Source organism: Pararge aegeria, chromosome 2 (genome assembly GCF_905163445.1).
Source record: "Pararge aegeria chromosome 2, ilParAegt1.1, whole genome shotgun sequence".
In the NCBI taxonomy this organism is placed as follows: domain Eukaryota; kingdom Metazoa; phylum Arthropoda; class Insecta; order Lepidoptera; family Nymphalidae; genus Pararge; species Pararge aegeria.
In genome coordinates, this window is record NC_053181.1 from 7395802 (window position 1) to 7418824 (window position 23023).

A 23023-nucleotide genomic window follows, 5' to 3' on the forward strand; every position below is an offset into this window, starting at 1 on the left:
ACCTAAGACAGTCTTTTTTAAGTGATGTAAGGTAGACTTGCTCATTCAGTTTTTTTTTTTAAAAAGAATTTCTTATTTCTTAACTTCTTTTGTTTACCATGATAATGTTTTGACATGTATACTACCACCAGCTGCGTGGTTTCGTACGAGGTTTTTCTTGAATCCTACGGGAACTCTAAGAAGCCTATCTGTTAATCCAGGGTATAATCTATCTCCACTCCAAATTTCAGTCAAATTGGTTGAGTAGTTTTTGCGTGAAGATGTAACAAATCCATCCATACAATCGTTCGCATTTATTAGCATAGTATTTTTTTTTCGCTGTATTTTACAGTTTTTGGTGTAATTTAATGTTTTTAGAAATTAATAATAAATAACAGAGCTCGCTCGGGGAAGTAGGTACTACCTCCATGCTTATTTCTGTCGCAAAGCAGCATTGTTGCAATGCTGTGATGCGGTCTGAAGGGAGTTTTCGGCACAAGAGGCCTAACACCTACCCTTGAATGACACAGGGCGGTAAGTTACAAGACGAGCTTCTTGCATGCCTTGTTCAGTGTTGCCCTGTTTTATAGGCACCGGTTTTCCACTTAACATTAGGTAGGCTCTATACTTGGTCAGTCAACTATAAAAAATAATCAGGTTTAATTATTGACTCTGCCATTTATTATTGGTTTTAAACTTCTATTCTATAAAATCCAATGCTAATGCTCTTGTTAATAATTCTAAGGTCTGTGTTTAAATAAAGTCTTACAATTTATTACCAATGGTAATCCGTCCGATTGTTCTTATAAATACATTAAAACTTAGCGACTAGATACACTGGTATCAAAACAATAATATAATTGTGTTGCGGATTCGATAAGCGGATCAAGAGGCCAAAATGCTTTCTATAGATAATCTAAGAAAATTGAAAGCAAACTCCAAATATTCTTTGGGATTAATGAACGTCTGTGTCGCAAATAATAATATAGATTCTTAAAAAAAATTGGAATTGTGTGTTGTTACTTCGTTTAACTAATGGGTCCCAATTTTAATAAATTGATTAAACGATTTAACGATGAATATAAATGATGATCGCGTATCGTGATTAAAACCTGCAATTAAAGGTGAATAAAAATATTCACAGGGTTTATAAATGTTAATATTTATTATGAACGGCCCAAGCAGGTGTCACAGTACAAGCCAAGGAAACGTCCTAAAAGTCGGGACTTTTTAGGACCCTGTGTCCATCAACCTTCTATTTCTCTTCCTGTTCGCTCAACAGGAAGAGAAATAGAAGGATCTAAGACAGAGGACGACAGTTCTTAGCACAAAGGATTGCTGAATAATTTTATTGTTTACAGCCTTACACAATATAATGCTATATATACAGTGGCGTGCATAGAGGGTATGCACAGGGTATGCAAATGATATCAAAGGAAGAAAAATTTCAGTACGAGTTATGACAAACTTAAGAATAGGCATTTTAAGAGTTATAAAAAGCCTACCCTTATGTATTTATAACTCGTACTGGAGATTTTCTTCATTTTATATCATCTGCATACTCTGTGTATACCCTGTATGCACGCCACTGTATATGTATATATATATATCGGTGCTTACTTTCGATTATTGAAATACTTGAACATCGCAGTATAATGCATCTTAGTTCTATTTCATTAAAGGTACAATTCTTGAGCTCGGGCTTCTGATACAACATTTGTAAAACAAAAATCAGAAGGAAAGGATTTGCGACTTTAAAGCGAGTTGCATTAGGTCCATTTTACTTTTAAAGACATAGTTTGATATTCGAAAACGACTCCTCGATTGCTAGCAAGCCTAACTTTTACTAAGGCACCTTGTATCTTTTATGCAAAATTTTGCTAAAAAGACGTAATTTCTTTGTTAAAGCATTATATAATGTACAACAGTATTTCACCATAGAAATACTGTTATACATAATATAATGCGTGCATGCATCTCTGTGTAGATTTTAATACTTGAATTGTAAAATTATTATCTCTTTTAAGTGAACACTATGTTCTTTTCAGAAAATAAATATCTTTAAACCGACTATAGCACAATCAAAATTAAGAAAACCTTATCTTTGAGAGGGAAATTATAAAAAGACCAAAATTCGACTTCGCCGAGCATAGAGCTCGGGTTCTTTACATTCATAAACCTAGAACGCCACTCGCAGCGTCAGAGAGGTTTTCAGATAAGACAAACATCTAACGTTCACACGCGTATTTTCAAAAACAGCAAAAACCAATTACGTAATCCTCGAAGTAGAGGCAATTTTCTTAACGAATCTCAGTAAAGTCCGTGTGAACTTGTAACTTACAAATTATACTGCTCTTCCTAATTGGCTCTCAAATTCATTAGCTCTGCTACTATTCGGAGCAGAGTATAAAACTAATGCTCAGTGTACATCACAAACAGAGGCGTCTAAATGTTACAAAGAGGAAAGATTTGATTTTTTGTATGTTTGTATCATCATATCAACCCATTGGGTACTGGCCCATTACAGAACACGGGTATCCTTCTAGAAGAGAAGAGTTTAGGTCGTAGCCCACCACACTGACCTAGACCTGATTTGTGGACTTTAACTTCGAAAACATTATAGGGACGCTCAGGCATGCAGGTTTCCTCACGATGTTTTCCTTCACTATTAAAGCAAGTGATAACTAATAACTTTAAAAAGCACATAACAAATCTTACCGGAACGATTAATAGCTTGGCGATACGATACGTCTTTGGCGGCAGGGTGGTAACCAGCCACAGCCGAAGCCTCCCATCAGACCAGAAAAAAATCTGAAATTTTAAATTCTCAAATTGTACATGCCAGGGATCGAATCCGGTAACTCCGCTTATACCACAGCAAACACTGTAATTTCCCTTGATGATATCCTCCCACATAAGGGGGGGTTCTAAAATCATTGCGCTTTCCGGTACGGATGCACTATTCCACCTTGTGACCCGTAGATATCGCCCATCAATCCTTGAAGCTAAGTGCCCTGTCCGTTGTCACTTCCGCATCGCAACTAACTCTTGCAACTTAATAAGCTATGTCGATAACTCTGCAGCTGATTAACCAATACCGTTAACTAACTTCATCATCAGTCTCCTCTTAGAATAAGAAGGGTTTCGACCATAGTCCACCACGCTGGCCAACTGCGGTTTGGTAGACTTTACACATCTTAGACTCAGAAAACTCTTCTTTCCTCACGATCTTTTTCTGCACCATACCAGCAAGTGATAAAAATAAAATAAATATACCATGACAATGCACAGGGTATGCAGATGATATAAAATGAGTTATATATATCCAGTGAGAGTTATAAAAACTTAAAGGCCTACTCTTAAGTTCTTTATAACTCTTACTGGAGTTTTTTTTCATTTTATATAATCTGCATACCCTGTGCATACCCTGTGCATACCCTCTATGCACGCCACTGCCATCTAGCCTTAAGGAAGCTTCTGTTATGGGTGCTAATAAAAGAATAATATACATAAATATTTATAATGTAAAGATGAACACCCAGACAAAATCATTCATGTTCATCACACAAACTTTTTCCAGTTGTGGGAATCTAACCCACGGCCTTGGAGTCAGAAAGCAGAGCCACTGCGCCAAATGCTAATCAGCCGTGATATTTCAATTGCTTAAATCAAAAACTCGGAAAAGTTAGATCCCCCGAAAGGAGAGCCTAAGCTTTAGCTACTAGGCTATCACCGCTCAACTAAATTACTAATTAACAGACAGATTAAACATTACAATTGCTTCATCCGATTCAAAATAATAAACCTAAATATTTACAAAACTTAATGAAGAAGCCCACGGCAGCTGATTTATAATGGACACAAAAAGTGGGCGGATGCTTTCTATGTTTGTGATGACAGATGTAATAAGAACGGGTGTAAAAATATAGTTATCTATTCTAGTGTAGGAGCTGGTGATAAATTTAATTAAAGCGTTTTATAGCGGTCGCATCGGTATGCTGTGTGGTGACGGCAGATCAGATTACAGTGGTCACCACCCCTCTACTTCCCGCGGGTGTCGTACTAAGGGAATATAACGAAGAGCGTTAAAGTCAAAGTCAAATATTTCTTTTTTCAAACAGGCACATAGATGTCACTTTTGATGAGTACTTTACATGTAATAGTATATTATTTTAGCAGTTTTTACAGTCATTTTGCGTGCGACAAGGATAGTTTGCGTGTGCTAAGTATAATTTGCGTGCGCCAAGTAAACCTGTCGCACTCAAATAACAGTTTCATTTACGAAAAAACTCACGCGTCATTTTAAAATGGGCAAACAGCTCTTTTTCAACCGCAACAGCGAGTACTAAGATACTACTTATTCCGCATGAGTAATAATAAATAAATATACTACGACAATACACACGTCGCCCAGTGGCGTGCACTTCATACATGCACAAAAGCACTGCATACCCAAATTATTTTATATCACTCGTATTGGAGGAGAATTTTTCAATTTTATCCCATGTACCTGCTTTATGCATACCACGGTGAAAAACTCTATGCACGCCACTGACAGCGCCATTTAGCCCCAAAGTAAGCGTAGCTTGTGTTATGGGTACTAAGATAGATGTTGAATAATTTTTATTAACATTTTACACATAATATACAGATAAACACCCAGTCACTGAAAAACTTTAATGTTCATCACACAAACATTTTCCAGTTGTGGGAATCGAACCCACGGCCTAGGTCTCAGAAAGCAGGGTCGCTACCCACTGCGCCAGTCAGCCGTCAAATATGACATAGAAGTGAGTTGATGGCGATAACTAAATTCGTCAACTTAAAAACTAAAGCTACGAGGGTTCCAAACGCGCCCTGGTCTAAGAAGAAGCCCACAACAAACTTAGCCGGTGCTTGTTTTTTTTTTGTTATCATCTCACATTGTCATTTAAAACTATTAAAGAAGCATCCTGGTTAGAGCATGCAGCAGCGTCCTCTGTGCTACTTACTACTACCAACTACTGCGATCGCCAACCCGCCTGCCCAGCGTGGTGATTATCCTCCAATTGGGAGAGTCCTTTAGTCCAGCAGTGTCAACTTAAAAACTAAAGCTACGATAGTTCCAAATGCGCCGTGGTCTAAGAAGAAGCCCACAACAAACTTAGCCGGTTGTTCCTTTTTTTTGTTATCACCATCTCACATTGTCATTTAAAACCATTAAAGAAGCAACCTGGTTAGAGCGTGCCGCAGTGTCCTCTGTGCTACTACTACCATCTACTGCGATCACCAACCCGCCTGCCCAGCGTGGTGATTATCCTCCAATTGGGAGAGTCCTTTAGTCCAGCAGTGGACTCTAATAGGCTGTCTGTTGATGATGATGATGATGATACCGGTTTTAAATCTATAATATTTAAAATAAAGGGTTCTGGAGGCTCTTTAAGACCTCCTTGGCGCCAGATCCCAGAGGTGAGCGCTGTGTTATACATGAGAGTTGATATCGATAAGAGATGTTGAGTAGATATCGATAAGGCGTTATTATGACTTATAACTGCCACACCCCTAACATCAAATTACCATCTGGTTAGATCGCAGTCAATGGCTAACTTTTAGTGGAATAAAAAAAAGAATAACTTTTCAGTTTTACCTTAAGATTCTCATTTAATAATTTAGAGTTGCAACGTATATTACAAAAAAATTATGAAATTAGGTAGTAATTTTATTTAACAATTTTTGAAGAAACATTCTATTATTAAACTCTTTATTTGTATACCACAACATTAACATATACCAAATATAATAAAAAAAGAAACATATAGAAAGAAGTTCCTAATTTTAATTAATTAATAATTTCTTAAAATTAGATACAAACATTACGTTATATGTTCTTCCAGTTTACCTAGTTTTTGAAACGTAGACAGTGTTTCTGTGTGAATATTAAGTCTCTACAATAATAATGATAACTTACACTTGTTAAACAAAGCATTGCAGCTGCAGAGAGATTTAATAAAGGAAGCAGATGTATAAGATGTCTAGATTACAGACGGGGAAAAAGCTCATTTCACTATAGGCAGTGTTCGTGAGAGTAAAAATTTTACAATTTAATAAGTATTATCAGCAGATGATATTATGTTTTGTAGCGCTTGCAACTTTAACACTGGATTTCAACATTTCTACTAAACTGGTGCACTGATGGACAGCATGAAACAATGATGGCAATAAAAATAAAATTATAGTTGGATTTATAAGCGGCAAATAATTAGTCGTTAGTTGTTATAATATATATTAGTTTATTATTATATTCATTTATTAATTATATTATGTACTTTTGATCTATTTGTGTACACTAGTTTATGTATTAGTATTTAGTTATTCGCATGTACTCGTATGTATTTAAAAATTTGTACCACCAGCAGTCTATTCTCCTCTTCTTTTTTTTCCTAATTCAAAGGTTGCCTGGCAGAGATCGCTATTCTACTTCTTTCTATATGTTTCTTTTTTTATTATATTTGGTATATGTTAATGTTGTGGTATACAAATAAAGAGTTTAATAATAGAATGTTTCTTCAAAAATTGTTAAATAAAAATTGTAAAACACTGTCTGCTTTTCAAAAACTAGGTAAACTGGAAGAACAGATAACGTAATGTTTGCATCTGTACCTAATTTTGAGAAATTATTAATTAATTAATTGGAATCAGAATTTTAAGCAAACAAACAATAACTATCACGGTTACTTTATTTAAGTATATCAATCAGAATGTCTGTTTATCTGTTACACTCGTAAGCTAAATTTGCAGACGTAATTATTGTAAGAGCTTGAAGAAGAAGAAGGAGAAACACTTTATTGCACGTATAACATACATATAGGAGAAGAAACATTAATGAAACAGTAATCAATCTAGACATGCAAAGGCGGCCTTATTGCTGCAAGCAATCTCTTACAGGCAACCTTTGTAGAATGAACTTGACTACAATTAAAACTTATGGTTTATAATATGCCTCGTTTGTGTAGTGGTTAGCACGTTCAAGCACGGATCACAATATCGTGGGTTCGAATGCCGGGTCAATCCAAAAACTGTTAGGTATTGGGTTTTTCTGTTTAAGTTCCAGCCCGGAGTTAGCTAAATGGCGGTGTCAATCCCGTCGTTTGACGGCCAATTGGCGCACTTTGCAGCGACCCTGCTTTCTGAGTCCAAGGCCGTGGGTTCGATTCCCACAACTGGAAAATGTTTGTGTGATGAGCATGAATGTTTTTCAGTGTCTGGGTGTGTATATGTATATTCTAAGTATTTATGTATATTATTCATTAAAATATTCATCAGTCATCTTAGTACCCATAACACAAGCTATGCTTACTTTGGGGCTAGGTGGCGATGTGTGTATTGTCGTAGTATATTTATTTATTTATTTAAAAAAAAGTAATCTAGTACGTCCGTTAAACTTAATTGAAATATTGCGCTGAGCTCCTGGTCTATAAGCGTAGTCACACGAATATAATGAAAGGGATTTGCAGAAAAAAAATTGCACGCCCCGTTGTGACACTGGCCATTGTTGGTATAAATTCTTAAGAATGGCCGCAGTAATTTTTCATAGCTGGCCCTAAATTGACATGTCTTCCTCGAAACGATTTATCTAAGTTGAGCATTCGTTGCTTTTCGAATACAAGAAGGAATATAAATTGTGATCTTTACATTAACAGTGATGGCAAAGATAAAGTGGAGATTGCTTTAACAAAGAAAAATTGTATTCCAAATAAAAAAAATCTATGCGTTCTGTTACTGATTTAGAAGTCAATTTTTTTGCTCCGTCATTTAAAAATTGTTACAATGGTTTTGAAACATTTGTACTAGAAATATTCTATATCAGATTGTCAACCTACGTCTACGTTTTCGCGTAAAAGTTAACTAACATTTGTAAGGAATCTAAATAACGGCATTTTGAATAAGTAGCCGTGGATAGAAACTCTATATTTCAATTTTTTATGATTGTTATTCAGTTGTTTGTGGATCACCTCACTTACTGGGTTTTGTGTCAGACTCTTCGGCCACCACCCGACCCCACGTACTTGTGACCGACCCTTTTCTTAATATCAGTAGTATATTAGTAGTATTGTATACAAACATTATAATACCGTTATAGCAAAATTGTCCTAATCGTAATGTATAATCATAACGATTAGGACAATTCACAAATTGTGTACGAATTTGACGTTTCGGTATTTATACTTCGGCTTCTCGATTGCGAGCGTACCAATCTCGTACTAAAGGTACTGGATAGTAGAATTTGATTGTAGGATGATTTCTTTTGGTGGTTTTCGTGTCATACAAAGTAGGTTCTAGGATTTCATTGACGAGTCACGTAACATCTTAACAGGTTTAACACATCCATATACAAATGTAACTATGAGATTTAAATTGATTGTATGTGTAACTCTAAGGGCCAGTAACAAAGCCCGAAGCTACTGTATTTGACATGAGTGCGTTGGTGTTTGGCATGTCGCCAATCCAAGTAAATTATAATTAATTCTGTAACTCTTGATACAAAATCCTTCACTGGGACTTAAGGGCACAAAGCCTTTTTTATTAACTTTAATGTTTATTTGGATTCCTGAATCCGTCATTTTTTTTTAAATTTAAAACGTCTGGTCTTGGACCTTGCTTGACGTTCAGTTACAAATTATTACAAAGTATTGTTTAACACGTTTATGTTAATTTTTTTTTGACCTATGGTAAACCACGGTTTAGCGGACAAGTTGTTTTACATACTTAGGTATCACAGACTCAGGTAACACATTTCTTTTCCACTGACTTGAAAAAAAAGTAGGAGGTTCTCAATTCGACTGTATGTTTTTTTTTTTTGTGTTTGTTACGCGATTACTCCGCCATCTATACACCGATTTTTATGATTCTTTTTTGTACGGTATACCTCAGAGGTGGTCCCATTTTCATTTGGTGAAGATCTATTGGAAGGGTCGTGGAAAAACGAGGGAACTCTTCAAAGGTTATAGGAATACCTATTGCGATGTGTGTATCTTTTAATAATAATTAATGTAATGTAACGTGCGAAATTTTTCATTCGAAAATTACCATTCAGTCAAGTCAATCTGATGATATAGACCCTTAGACTTTTTTTATCAGACGAACATTGGCCACCGAATGTGAAATATTGAGTATAACACTAGTTGCGCTTGCGATTATGGTATATAACAGGTAAGCAATATATACTCGTGACAATAAATACGCTGATCGTGAAGAGCCGGGACAAATCCTCAACCATTAACTTTCCCCGGCTTCAGGAAAAGCATTTTTTTGTAAAAGGTTATGAGCAGATGACATTTGAATATTATAATTTAATAACTAATATATTAAATAATATGATATACCTAGTCGCAAACCTTTTTTACTAAATATTTTTTTAGCAACCAATATTATTATATTTATCGATTGAAATACACAAAAGTGGTAAAAACTTTCATTCATACAAGCGCTATTAAACTTGGAAAGGTATTTAGAGTATATGTTAAACGAAACTTCTTCGGCAAGTCATAAAGAGATAGAGAAATCGCAGCCACTTATCACAATTATTATCATATTATCGGTATAAGTTGGAAGACACAAAATATAACCGCTAATAGGTTTCTTATACCTTTAAACATATAATGTCAAAGTTAACCGTTAAGTTAAAGAAAAAAACTCTAAAAAATCAAAATTTCTGCTGCAAAAGGGAGGTAGGTACCACTCAACTGTTTGAAATAGTTTTTCGTGAACCAAACCAAATACAAACCTCTAGATTTTTTATTATAGGCAATTTTTGGAAAATACCATGGATACGTTCAAAAGTTGTTGTATGTTCTAACATTTCAAAATATTTATGTATTTTCATCTGTTTTTATAGCAATTGATAATGCTGGCTAAAATATGAGTTTTATTATTTGTAAACATAATTGCTGTAATTCTGACATAGTTTTTGATTTTATCCCACTTCAGTTAATTTTAGATGGGCATCGATTTCGAAAATGTCTTGTTCGAATTTTTAATTATTCTGTAAGGTGTTCTCATTTAACTTCGTTAACTTGGCGGAGCACTAATAGCAAGATTGGTTGTACATATTTGGTAAAATTTCAATATTCTTGTAGTAAAAAACACGAAGACCAAAATACATAGGTAATTTAGTAAAGGGCAAAATGAGAATGGACACTAACAATTAAACTTTTTTTTCAACGACCGAATTGTTTGGGTCAATCCAGCCACGTCCTATAAAATAGCAATATTTCAGAATACAAATAAGAACCCATTTCTACTTTAAAGTAGCTTTCGAAGTAAGTTATGTAAAAAAGATTAGGTTAAAGAATTGATGCCCTATTAACATAAAAGTATACACATACATTTATCTTAATATGGCATCAACTTATGGAATTGGGATATATGGAATTTCTATCAATTATATCGTATTATTTATACCTGAATACCTACATACCAGACATATGCATGAACCCTTTACTCTCTGTTTTGGGGCAGTCGTGCATAAATAATGTTCGTCCAGACTTGTTTTTGCATCGGTATGGAATTTAGCAGGAATTCTCAATCTTAGGTATCAATTTTAGCACGTCGCCTGGTAGGCGGTAACAAACGCAGAAACTGCGAGCCACGTCAGTTAGTTATCCTGTGTCTGACGCCAATGGGCATCGCGTAGGCAAACTGCCAAGAGGGAATAATAGAATATGACAGAACAAACCGATGCGTAATATACCTGACTGTCATTAATCTTTTAATTATGTTTGTGTGTTCTAGTTTGTAGTCAGTCGTGTCCGTGATAAATCTTCTAACGGTGAAATGCTAAATATTTAAATGCATCTCGAAGCATTTATAGACTAGTGGCTAGGGCTTCGCACTTCCTTTCTGGATGACTGAGTTCGATCACCGGCACGCACAGAGAACTTTTCGGAGTTATGCGCGTTTTTAATTTTAGTAAATATCTTGAGGAAACCGGCATGTCTTAGAGTTCTTTGGTGTACCAAGCTGCACTTTGCCAGCGTGGTGGACTTCTGCTTAAACACTTCTCTTTCTGAGAGGAGACCCATGCCGTTGGCCGGTGATGGGTTGATTATGGTGTTGGTGATCTCAATGCCCACATACATCTAGAATATCTGTGGGTTGACTTGGAGTTCAAAATAATTTATTTAGCTAATGGACTACAAATTTCAATTCTAAAAGTAGATTTTTATTATATTTAATTATTCTCTCCAATATTTTTAAGCCCCCTTGGAGGGTGGCAACCATTAAGGCTATCTGGACTTTGTAGGCAGGCAGCACGGAAAAACTTTCAGATACGGCGTAAATGTTTAGCCACGATGTTCTCCTTCGGCCAGGTCTTTTACCGGCTATTTTCCCCTGAGTAATGAGCCGAAGGAGGTCATATTTATTGTTCCTCACAATATAACCAAAATATTTTAACTTTAATAAAAACATAGAAGTTGCCATTAAAGGTACTCGTAAATTAGTTCTCAGCCTACATAACAAGTGGATTTTTTATATGTTAATAATAATTATTTATATCACCAGTTAAATCGATCAGTTAAACATCTGGTAGTTCCAACTGTCAACAAATATGGCGAATTATAAAACTTTCCTATGTTACTTGAAAATTATCGCTTTAACAGGTGAAGCTTTCATTAAAATGAAGAATAAAATTCAGCTTTTACTTTTTTAACAATATGTTCGTCTTTATTACCTGTGCCACGTAAAAGAAGCGCTTGTGAGCGCTTCTTTTACGTCTTTTAGTCTTACTGAGAAGAGGACGATTTTTACAGCTAAGATCGTATTAATACTTCTTGCCAGGCACAATGTACATTAATCTAATATAGATTACAAGTTATGTAATCTATGTTACATATATAGATTACATAACATGCTGTAGCCAGCGACGTTTTGTTAAATCTGCAGGAACTTTAATTATACCAGGTTCTAATTATCCTATGTTCATATCAAGATGTAAAGCTTTGCAAAATTTTGACTTCATTGAAAACTCTAGCCTAATGTGACGTTATGGCAAACTCTGTGCAATATTGTAGCAGACTAGGTCAAGAGTTTGAGCTGGGCATTGACGAGTGTCACAGAATCTTCCGGTCGATATATAAAATAGAGATGTGAAAGTTTTTGCTAATATCTTAATGTTTGATACATACCTAAACTCACATCGGGCCGAAGGCAGGCCATGTCTGCATCAAGATAGATAGTTTTTTATAGGAACTATAAGAGAAAATTCACGCGGGTAATAGTTACAGTTAAAGCGGACAAGTATTTATATCGAAAGCGCTCTTTTTATGTGACGCGACCTATGCCTACCTCAGAAGTATAAGTTCTTTCATTAAAACATTTATTATTGATTATATAATGTAGCTAAGGACTGTTTTGTACTCGGTGATCTTAAGTAGCATTGTGATATAAAATCAAAGACATATATTCCTTAGAACCTTTTTGATTTGATTTCCTTTATTATACGTAATAAATATATCCGTATCACAAATTAGCGTCCATACCGAAAATAAGAAATCCCTTGTTCTATTATTAGAACAGATATCCTTTTTGGAAATATATAAATAACAATATTGTAATTACTTAGCTTGATTAATCTTGCCTCGGCGTAGAAACATTTTGACGTGGGAAGATTTTTCGGTTAAATAGCTTCACTAAGAATTTTTTTGCTATTGATTTCGAAATCAGTGTCAAGGTCTACCAGGAAATATCAGCACTTAATTTTTCTGAAGTTATAATACAAAGTTGAAGAGTAATTGAAATTGGAACTATATTTATCACTAGCTGTGCCCGCGGCTGCTCTCGCGTTTATTGTTTTAGGACACCGTACCGTTGATAATATTTTTTATTTCACAACTCCATTAATATTACTAGTAAAATCATGTACACAAAATTCAATTCGGATTTTTTAGTTTTCTAGTATGTAATACTATGATAAATAGTAAATAGTTTTATGCATATAAATCTGGAGTTTCGGATCAAATAAAAATGTATTTACATTTTTACTATCGTTTATAGTACGAATACGTATTTCTTTGAAGATAAATTTGAAAAGAATAGCTTTATTCAATTTCATGTATCAAAAAAGAAATGTCAATTTTACAGCTACAGGCTTTGTGGAATAAGTGCCACAGGGTGTTTCATTTACGTGAGATTATATATTTGTGGTTTACCATCTTCTGTCTTTCTATTTATCTATATAAATCAATTGCAGTGCGCAGTTCCCGCAAAAGTTCAAAAGCAGCTAAATTTATATTTTGATATTCTTTATCTATTTGCGCATCTTATCGTTACGGCATGACACTCTTCTAGCCATCATATATCTACGACACTTTATATTAACTTCTTTCATTTATATATATAAAAGCCAAAGGTGACTGACTGACTGACTGATCTGTCAACGTACAGCTCTAACCACTTGACGGATCGGGCTAAAATTTTGCACAGATAGTTATTATAATGTAGGAATTCGCTATGAAAGGGTTTTTGAAAATTACAACCCTAAGAGGTTAAATGGGGGATAAAAATCCTGGTTTTCGTAAAATCCTTCTGTTTTCAAGTTAATTCCATGAAACTTTGATTTTAGTTTTTTGAATAAAAAATACGTGTTTTATATATGTTAAAAATTACAACTCTAAAGGCATCAAGTAGGGGGTTGCAAAATTTATATGAAATTTCTGTTTCTTCTAAGTAATTTACGTGCATATTTTTCTATTAGCAGCAAGACATTTTTTAAACCTTTGTAGTTAAAATTTACTATATCAAAAATTGAACTTGAACGAAGCCGCGGGCAAAAGCTAGTTATATTATATAACTTAAAATAAATAATATTACCTACTAACAAAATTCAATATTTCTGCTATTTGATATAAATTCTGCTTTAACGTTTGATGTTTCACATCTGCCTGGCGTCCCATGACGGCAAACTTTTTTTTGTTAGTTTGCATCGACACAGGGGTGAAATATATTTTGTATGGGAATTGCCTCTTCCGATTACTTTCAATAGATGGCGTTCTTTGGTAGGAAGTTAAGCACGTCATCTAGTCAAAAGTAAAATACATATAAATGATTATATAGTATGTATATACTTACTCATTTATTGTATGTTATAGTATTTAGATATGTAAGTGTTGTTATTATATATATTAGTTTATTTTTATTTATTAATTATATTATTTAATTTTTATCTTTTTGTGTACACTAGTTTATGTATTAGCATGTAGTTATTCGCATGTATGTATTTTAATATTTGTACCACCAGCAGTCTATTCTCCTCTTCTTTTTTTTTTCTAATTCTAAGGTTGCCTGGCAGAGATCGCTATTAAGCGATAAGGCCGTCTTTTGTATTACTACTTCTTTCGATATGTTTCTGTTTTTGTTATATTTTAAATATGTTAATGTTGTGGTATACAAATAAAGAGTTTAATAATAATAAATAATAATAATATATATTGTTGCTATTTCTGTATATAATACTATTCTATTTTAAACTGGTGCTAGCCTAGTGGGCAAGACTTCGGCTTCACTTTTGAGGACACCAAGTTCGTCCCTGGCGTGCATGAGAGGAAATCTGGATGCCTGATGTGTATATGCATAATATTCTCAAAGGCGCATGTACCTTCTTACTAATTCGTATTTGGCTAGCCTTGTAGAGCTACGGCCCAAACCTTTTCATTGCGAGAATAGACCTGTGCCTTGTAGAGAGCTGGTAATCTGCTTAATAAAGCTGGTATCAAATGATGATGATTATACTATGAATAAAATCATACAAATTGTTAATAATGTAGAATGAAAACAAACATTTATTCCTACTACTTATAGTTACCGAATGTAACAAAAACCTTTCCCCATTCAGCTGCGCCGAACAAAACGACGACATTCTTAGAAGTACTAAGTAGAAGAAAGCTTGAGTTACGAGAATTTATTTCGTAATGTATAGGTACTTGTTACGTCTCTTCATACAGAAATGTTGTTTGGTATAACTTCTTCACTCAGTTATTATAAACTTTAAGGGATTATCAGCTGAATGTGATTTTTGATTCTTCGATTAGAGGTTGTCTGGAGGAGATCGCTCGAAGCGATAAGACCGCATTGTTTTTTCTGTTTTGTAAATTTCACCTTTCGTATTATCTTCTTTGTTTTATTATTTTCTGCAATAAAGCCTAATGGTTTATTTATCTATCCAATTTTTAGAGATAAACTTTAAAACAAGACGGTTAGATTAGCTGGGAATCGAAACTTCCATTTATATAGAAGAAAAACCTCTTACTTTTCAAAGTTATGTGCGTTCTTAAGCAATAAAAAAATCACTGGTGTCAACGGTGAAGGACAAACATTGTGAATAAACATGCATGCCTGAGAGTTCTCCATAATGTTCTCAAAGGTTTGTGAAGTCTACCAATCCGAACTATCGCATCATGGGAGAAGACCCGTGCCCTGGTAGTGGGCCGGTAATAGGTTGATATGATGATGATGATGATGATTTATATAAAGTCACATGGCCACTTTCACTAAACCTAGGCAACACCTAACTCGAATGCCGAATGGTTTAGGCGATGTCAGTAGAAAAAAATGTTTCACCAACTCTCAGGTGATATCTATTGGTGAACGGTTCAGGTATGCTTATGAATCTCCTTAGATTAGGCGTAAGTTATTTAGGCCTATTATTATTGCCTAGTTCGTTGTTAGTGAAAACAACAGTGTACTACGATGTGACAAGAAGTTTTACGTGAAAAGAGCCACTTATTAAATTCTTAGTAACTGAATGTTTGTAATAGACCGTCTCCCTACATTAACTGCCTTGCTTCCTTGTGATTTAATTAGTTTGTTTATTAATAATAACCGAAATAAGTTTATGAAATCCTATGAAAACCATTACGCGGTTGGATTAATGCGGGTTGGCGGTCTTTTCCGATTATTATCACATGTTAGTGCTAATAAGGCAAAACGTGCTTTCGAGGCATGGGTTGGATGATACTACTTTTTCGGAGATTTAAAAATGGAAATCCCAATCAAATTTTTAGTGCAACCAGAAAATCGAACCCCCATACCTCGTGATCCATGCTAATCAACGAGGCGATTACACTTAAAATAAAAAATAAACTAATTACTACACAAGTTAAACGTATACAAAATAAACATAAACGCATAAATAAATCATAATGGACATTTATATAATTTTTATCCAAGTCGTTTAGGGGTTAGCCGTAATAATGCATTCTAAAAACACATTTAATGAATTCAGAATTAGGTAAAGGTAATTCAATTACGGTGTATGCACCAAAGCGGGCGCCGGCTGAGCTCCAGCAAAAACAGCTTTTGACAGCTTGGCTTTGGAGCTTATGCGAAAATTTATAGAAAATTGCATGGAACACGCGTTGCGCTCGTAGGGTGCGCGGGAAATATCGGGGGGTGTATATTTAGAAAGCTTCAGGCCGTAGACCGCCGACAGTCTACGTTACACTTGCGAGCGGAGCGCACGTCTCTCGGCCCTCTCTCCCGGACATCGATGCACGCCCGATCCTCGTAATTAACATAAATGGAAAATAATTAATACGGTTCTAATTTTGTGTTCTGTGCCCCGAACTGGATTTGGACGTGTTTGTGCTACGACGTCGTACAATTTGCTAGACCGGGTGACTGTTGTATGGTAATCTAATAACTGCCGCTTCCCTGTGTGAATGGACTCTTATTGAAAATTGAAGCTATTTGTATGCGAGTTAAAGGTACGTGCAACTGTTAATTATTGCTATTAATGCTCCATATCAGCGGTTTCAATCAACCATTTCACTCTTTCGTTTCATTGTGTTGTTAGTTGTAGCGCGTATCAGAATTTTTTATTACCTTATTATCTCTATTTCAATTTATTTATCGTTGGGGTCACTTTGTTAGGTTTATCAATTATTGGACATTGACACGTGTTTTTATGAAACGATAGCGGTAAACGTAAAAAAAGGTTGAAAAGACAAACAACTCTGAATTATTGACTCGCCATAAAAACCACTTAAACTTTCTGTTTGTCTACTGAACTCACTTTTCTGTTAGTACTTAGAACTATAACTTCCTTATTTCTTTCAAAGTCTTTCCGAACGGTCGTAAATTAGTGTTGACATGACGGGTGACACTTGATACACAAAAAAAGGTAATACGAACAGGAAATATTCGTAAAACGTTACATGATTTATAGAGCATTACGTGAATAGGCCGTATCGCAAATGTGACGGGTAAGATGTTTATTGCTGTATCTTTTTCATGTTGAAACATTAGATGCCCGGTCAGTGAGCAGGCCGGTGAAGTGAGGCATGCGAAGAATTTCCACTTTACGGACATTGCCCGACAGGAAAATTCGCCTTTAGATATTTACAAAAACTCGACGTAAGGTTTCTCGGGGTGCGTGAGAAGGTTTATTTACTTTGCTCACTGTTTGATTTTTTGTATATGTTACTGTAAATAAAAGGATCTGTTATAAACATGTTATCTACCTAGAGCCATAGAAGTGATTGAAATTGATAGTATTCAATATTATTTATTAAGTTTAAATTATCCTGAACATATTTTGAAATTAGCGATGAATGACTTATTTGTACATTCATACGAAAAGAGGTCGCATTTGTTATTCGGATTAAGAAACATATTTGGATTAAGCCTCGTATTTTTGCCCTCAATTGTAGATATACAATGCAATCTTTTCTTGTTTATAAGGGGTTATGAAATGGCATAAGTCTCTGGATTTTCAAAAGATTAAGTATACAGATTATACTAAAATCACTGCGATCCATTGATTTGTGAAAGAAGGAAAGATGCAAAAAGACACTCTCGCAACAACACATGTTCCTCTCTGTAGAAGTCGGCAGTAAGCTTCGTATACTCCTATGTATAACACACATGGTGATTAGGATCAACGGCACGCCACATCAGAATGTAAAAATAAAAAAATAAAAAGAATATATTATCTGTGCAAAGTTTTTGTCGCTATGTGTTGTATGGTCTCTATTTGGATTTGAGTCTTTTTAGATACCCCTCCAATGACAAAAACGTTAGATAGGTACTCTTAGTTATACAGCGTTCCAATACGAAGTGCCAGAAACAGTGTTCAAGCACTTTGTATTGAATCCACCACCACTTAGCAAACAACGTCTAACTTGAAATCGTATCAATGTAAGAAATATAGCTCGCAATAATATAATAATTTTGCGGGTACAATACTTGTGTAGGCAACGTGTGCACTGAACCATTTTTTTAAGTAGGTGGGTAGTACAGGCGGTGTCTTTCTTGCTTTATAAAACACTGTCGGGCTTCATTCACAAGAGCTTTCCAAGCAAAAAATCGTCAGAAGTGTTCCACATTGCAGACGTGTATGAGATTTGTGCTAAACGAAATTCTCTCTGTAACAATTTTTAAAATGCTCGAAACAGGAAATGTTTCTCTTCCTTGCATGAACGCATATGGCAATGGAACGTTTTATTATTTTTGTAAACAAAGTGTTTTCAACGTACCTACTATTTTACTAAAGACTCTATCAAAGAATCGATTATTTAAACTTAGATCTCCTAGAATATTCCTATTAATGTTTAAGGTGTCAAATACAGGTTGAAAGTCAGTATGGCATAAATATAAACTATAGTTTTTAATATTGAAAAAAATGTTAAAGGTTATCTCGTTATGACCTTTCTGCTCGTTCATAAGAAATACTTACATTCGAAGAAGATTAAAAAAACTTGCTCTCAGTAACTAAATTATTTGCGCTAAACCTTTAGAACATAGTTGTAACCGCGTTGAATAAACACGAATTTTACTAAACATAAAATTCCGAGCCGCTCCTCTGATTTTTTTAAAAGTTAATTTTAAAGTAACCTGTATCAAGTATCTGTATTTCGTCTTAGACAACACTGAAATCCTTTGTTGGGATGGGTATATGCTTTTACAACATGATACTGAAGGTAATAATATATCTACCTTTATCTAAGTTTAAACTATGTATTAAAACACTTTTAATCAATCGTACTACACGGTTGATAAATTCCTAACGACAAGGCTGCTTAGAAGCAGTTGCTCCGCCCTCATAAAATATTGTTAAACTGCAAAATGATGTTGAAAAAGAGCAATCTGCTGAGGTTCTTTGTAGAATTCAGGCTTCTGTTTCTACAAACATGCCGACTTCAAAAGAGCTTTAAACTTTAAGTGGAACAAGTGATTTTTACTTTATAATACGACACACCATACAAATTGTTGCACTAAAACATTATATCGTTTAAAGACGATATAAAATGATTTCGCCTTAAGATTTAATAGTCGCTCGGGACGCTCTGTATACTATTACCACCAATTAGTCGGTACAAGGCGGTTTACTTTGATAGCCGGCGGTAAGACGATTGTAAACAGTAAATTGATCTGACCAGACCGCCCTGGAGTCACCTCTAGCTCACCGAGTTTTATATCGACTCTATAAAGATCATTAAAAACTTGAAATTACTACTTAATACGGTCGTTATTTTCGTTTGGTACTTACTTGTTTATGAGAATAAATCATATTTCTGATAGGTCACCAACTCTTTTCACTAAATCATTAAAAATTTTCACTAAAGAAGTGGGGTAAAAATTAAACCTATGTTAAAGATAAGGCTTAGTTACACATTTAGGCGACCTATTCCAATTTGGGTATCAATGTCACGCTCGCCAAGAGAAGCAATATAAAACCTCAATAGCAGCTTTATTTTAGTGGCTTTTAGCAACAACAAAAGACTTCAACGGTCAAAGCAGCCCACTAGACCAGACCAGAGAAAATTCCGAAATTGCCCCCACCGATTACCGAACTCGGGACCTCCCACTTATAACACCGCAGCAGTCTACGCCAGTATTGTGCATATCCGCGATAAGGATAATAATCTCGAAAATTCCTTCAATTCATTGCTTTGACGGCCGACTGGAGCAGTGGGCAGCGACTCTGCTTTCTGAGTCCAAGGCCGTGGGTTCGATTCCCACAACTGGAAAATGTTTGTGTGATGAGCATTAAGTGTTTTTCAGTGTCTGGGTGTTTATATGTATTTTCTAAGTATTTATGTATATATAATTCATAAAAATATTCATCAGTCATCTTAGTACCCATAACACAAGCTACGCTTACTACGGGGCTAGGTGGCGATGTGTGTATTGTTGTAGTATATTTATTTATTTATTTATTTGTTGCTGCGTGTAAAAATAATCGACCAATACTTTCGCAATTCATAATATCAGTAGTGATAGGGTTTATATAACAGTACAATGTGTAATATCATAATGATAATAGGTGTACTATACATGTTATCGATTAATAACGCTCTTGAAATCACCAATTAACGCTGCGTAACTAAATCGATAGAATCTTAATAATAAATGAACCAATTAGTTGGCTTAGTGTTATGTTGATGAACCGGCATGAATTATGTAACTACCCACTACCTACAGGCTAAGGGTTAATGAAGAAGGAATATTGCGGAAGCTTTGCGTTGCGTTGCCTTTTATTTGTTTATTCTGGTTGCTGATTGCTTATAATTAGCTATTCCGTTGAACATTGAACAATTATATAAAAACTTTGTAGGCATTTTCCTTTTTTCTTATCTGTCGTATAATATAAAAACACCATATAAACACTCTGCGTTACTTTACAGTGTAAAGCTTCTTTTATAAATAAAGAAGAACAAGCGTGCTAAACTAAACAAAAGAAAATAAAATAAAAATATCGATTGACGACCACTGCTATACATAGTTCATTTGTAGGGAGTTCCAAAATCTTGGGCCGCTTTCTTCCAGCGGCTTCCAGCGACTCTAAGAGTTCTTCAGAATGTTTTTATAGGCGTGTGAAGACCACCAATCCGCACTTAGCTAGCGTGGCGAGCGGACTGTGGCCTAAACACTTCTCATTCTTATTTATTTATTCTATTTATACACTTTATTTGTACACCACAAATAGGAAAAAAAAAACAATGGACACAACAAAAATAAACCTAAAAAGTAGGATACAAAGGGCGGCCTTATCGCTTATTAGCGATCTCTTCCAGGCAACCTTAGGATTAGGAAAACCAAGGGAAACCGGTTGGTGGGGTGTATTATTATAAAACACATACATACGAACAATAACACACTAATACTTATCAAGATTACACACATAAAATACTAATAATAATAAATATAAAAAATAATAAACTAATTATACTAAAACATACTTAAATATGAGTAAGAGTTAATCACTGTCGTCTTAGTCTTGATTCTTAAAGGAGACCTAAGTCCTTTAGTGTGCCGCTAATGATGATAAAGTTTATTCCTCGGACTACACCTTATATCGGAAAAATATAGAGTTCTTGCAGAAGTAACATATACAACTGTAGCTGGTTTTTCCAATCTCTGGATTTAAATTTGAAGTTCACTCGGTAGATTCGTTGCCATCTGCTAGTATATAAGCCTTAGTTTAGGTGATTGCCTTTTGTAATTATAGCGTTGTTTATGATATTACTGTTAATTGGAGCCGTTAAAATAATTCACGTCGAATTGTGGTAGAATATTCCAATTAAAAATGTAATATCTTGTAAAAGGTTGTGAAGATTCCGTTAATAATCATTAGAAGTTCTATTTACTTTATGCTTTTGTTTAAATGTAGTACATTGTTATAGTGTTGGAAACGCTGTTAATTAATTTGCTTATAATAAAAGATAACGAGGCAAATCTGTTGGTACGGTGTTATTTATAATTTACTAGCGGTTAACCGCGATTTTATCCGCTTTAATTATGAGTTTTTGAAAATTACGCAGAAATCCTTTATTTTCAGTGGATAAAATGTATTCTATGGCCGTTTCCAGAAATAATGCAAATTATTCCTTTGTGTAATGTCACCGACATAAGTAAATCAGTCAAGCCCTGCATAGGTAACAGATACATTTTTTTTTAATCCTCCGGTTAACTTCGTTTTTCAGGGATTAAAATTATCCTATGTCCATCTCCAGGATGCAAGCTTTATGTGTGCCAAATTTCATGAGGATCGCATCAAGGGTTGAGTCGAACATCGGTAACAAACAAACACACTTAACCATTTGTAATTTATTAGAACTATGGATATTATAGCAGTCTATATTAAATAAGATAGGTACAGAAGCTGGATTAACAAGCAAGGTGGAGTTTGACCCGACGCAGTCTCCATGTAATCCGCACTCCGCGAAAGGCGTTAAAAGTTTCAAACAAACTCTAAACTTCGTTCTTACATTCATAAACATTTTACTTTGCGAACTCCCGACCTGATCCAGCACACTTAATATTTCACGCCTAAAACATTTGAAAACTGTTTCCTTTGAATTTGTCGTCGTCAAGTTTTATAGACTCGTCATTAACAGCCGCAAGTCCACTGATGGACAGGATGGATAAGGCTTTCCAAGAGCGCGCCATCCCATATAGTTTCTCCTCCTTTCTCATTCAGTCACTTGCAGCCTCTTAGTTTTTTCTATGGTAATAATTGACGGAACAGGCTGATGTAGAAATAAGCAATATATATATATATATATATATATATATATATATATATATATATATGTATATAAAAGTTTTCGCAGAGCTTACGCGGAACACAACCTGCGACGTGCCGCACTGTGTCCGGCAACCTGAGGCGTAGGTGTTAAGTCTCATGTGCCTGTAGAAATAAGCAATGAATAGTTTTTGCAGAGCATACACTAAACACAATCTTACACACATACACACACACATCTTTAATATGTTATGTTTAATATATACTATGTTTTATGTTTATTTTATGTTTATTTTATGTTTATTTTATGTTAATTTAGTTTTAAATCCTAATATTTCACTAATGTTTGTTGTACCACCTACTAATTTCGTATAGCATTTTCTTGTATGCCTTTGGTTGCCTGGAAGAGATCGCTATTTAGCGATAAGGCCGCCAAATTGTGCGTTCTACCTTATTGTGCTGTTGTATTTGTATCTCTGTAAATTTTCTCTGTGGTGTACAATAAAAGTGTATTCATTCATTCATTCATTCACAATCTACAAC

General features: G+C 34.8%; 1 protein-coding gene across 1 annotated transcript in view; it reads left to right on the forward strand.

The window, feature by feature from the left end:
* Positions 1–16475: 16475 nt before the first annotated feature.
* The window catches only part of LOC120634252 (tsukushin-like), a 116557-nt gene continuing 110009 nt past the window's right edge, over positions 16476–23023 (forward strand). Inside the window, exon 1 of the mRNA XM_039904734.1 lies at positions 16476–16718. The gene's annotated coding sequence lies outside the window, so the exon portion shown is untranslated. The remainder of the gene's footprint in view (positions 16719–23023) is intronic.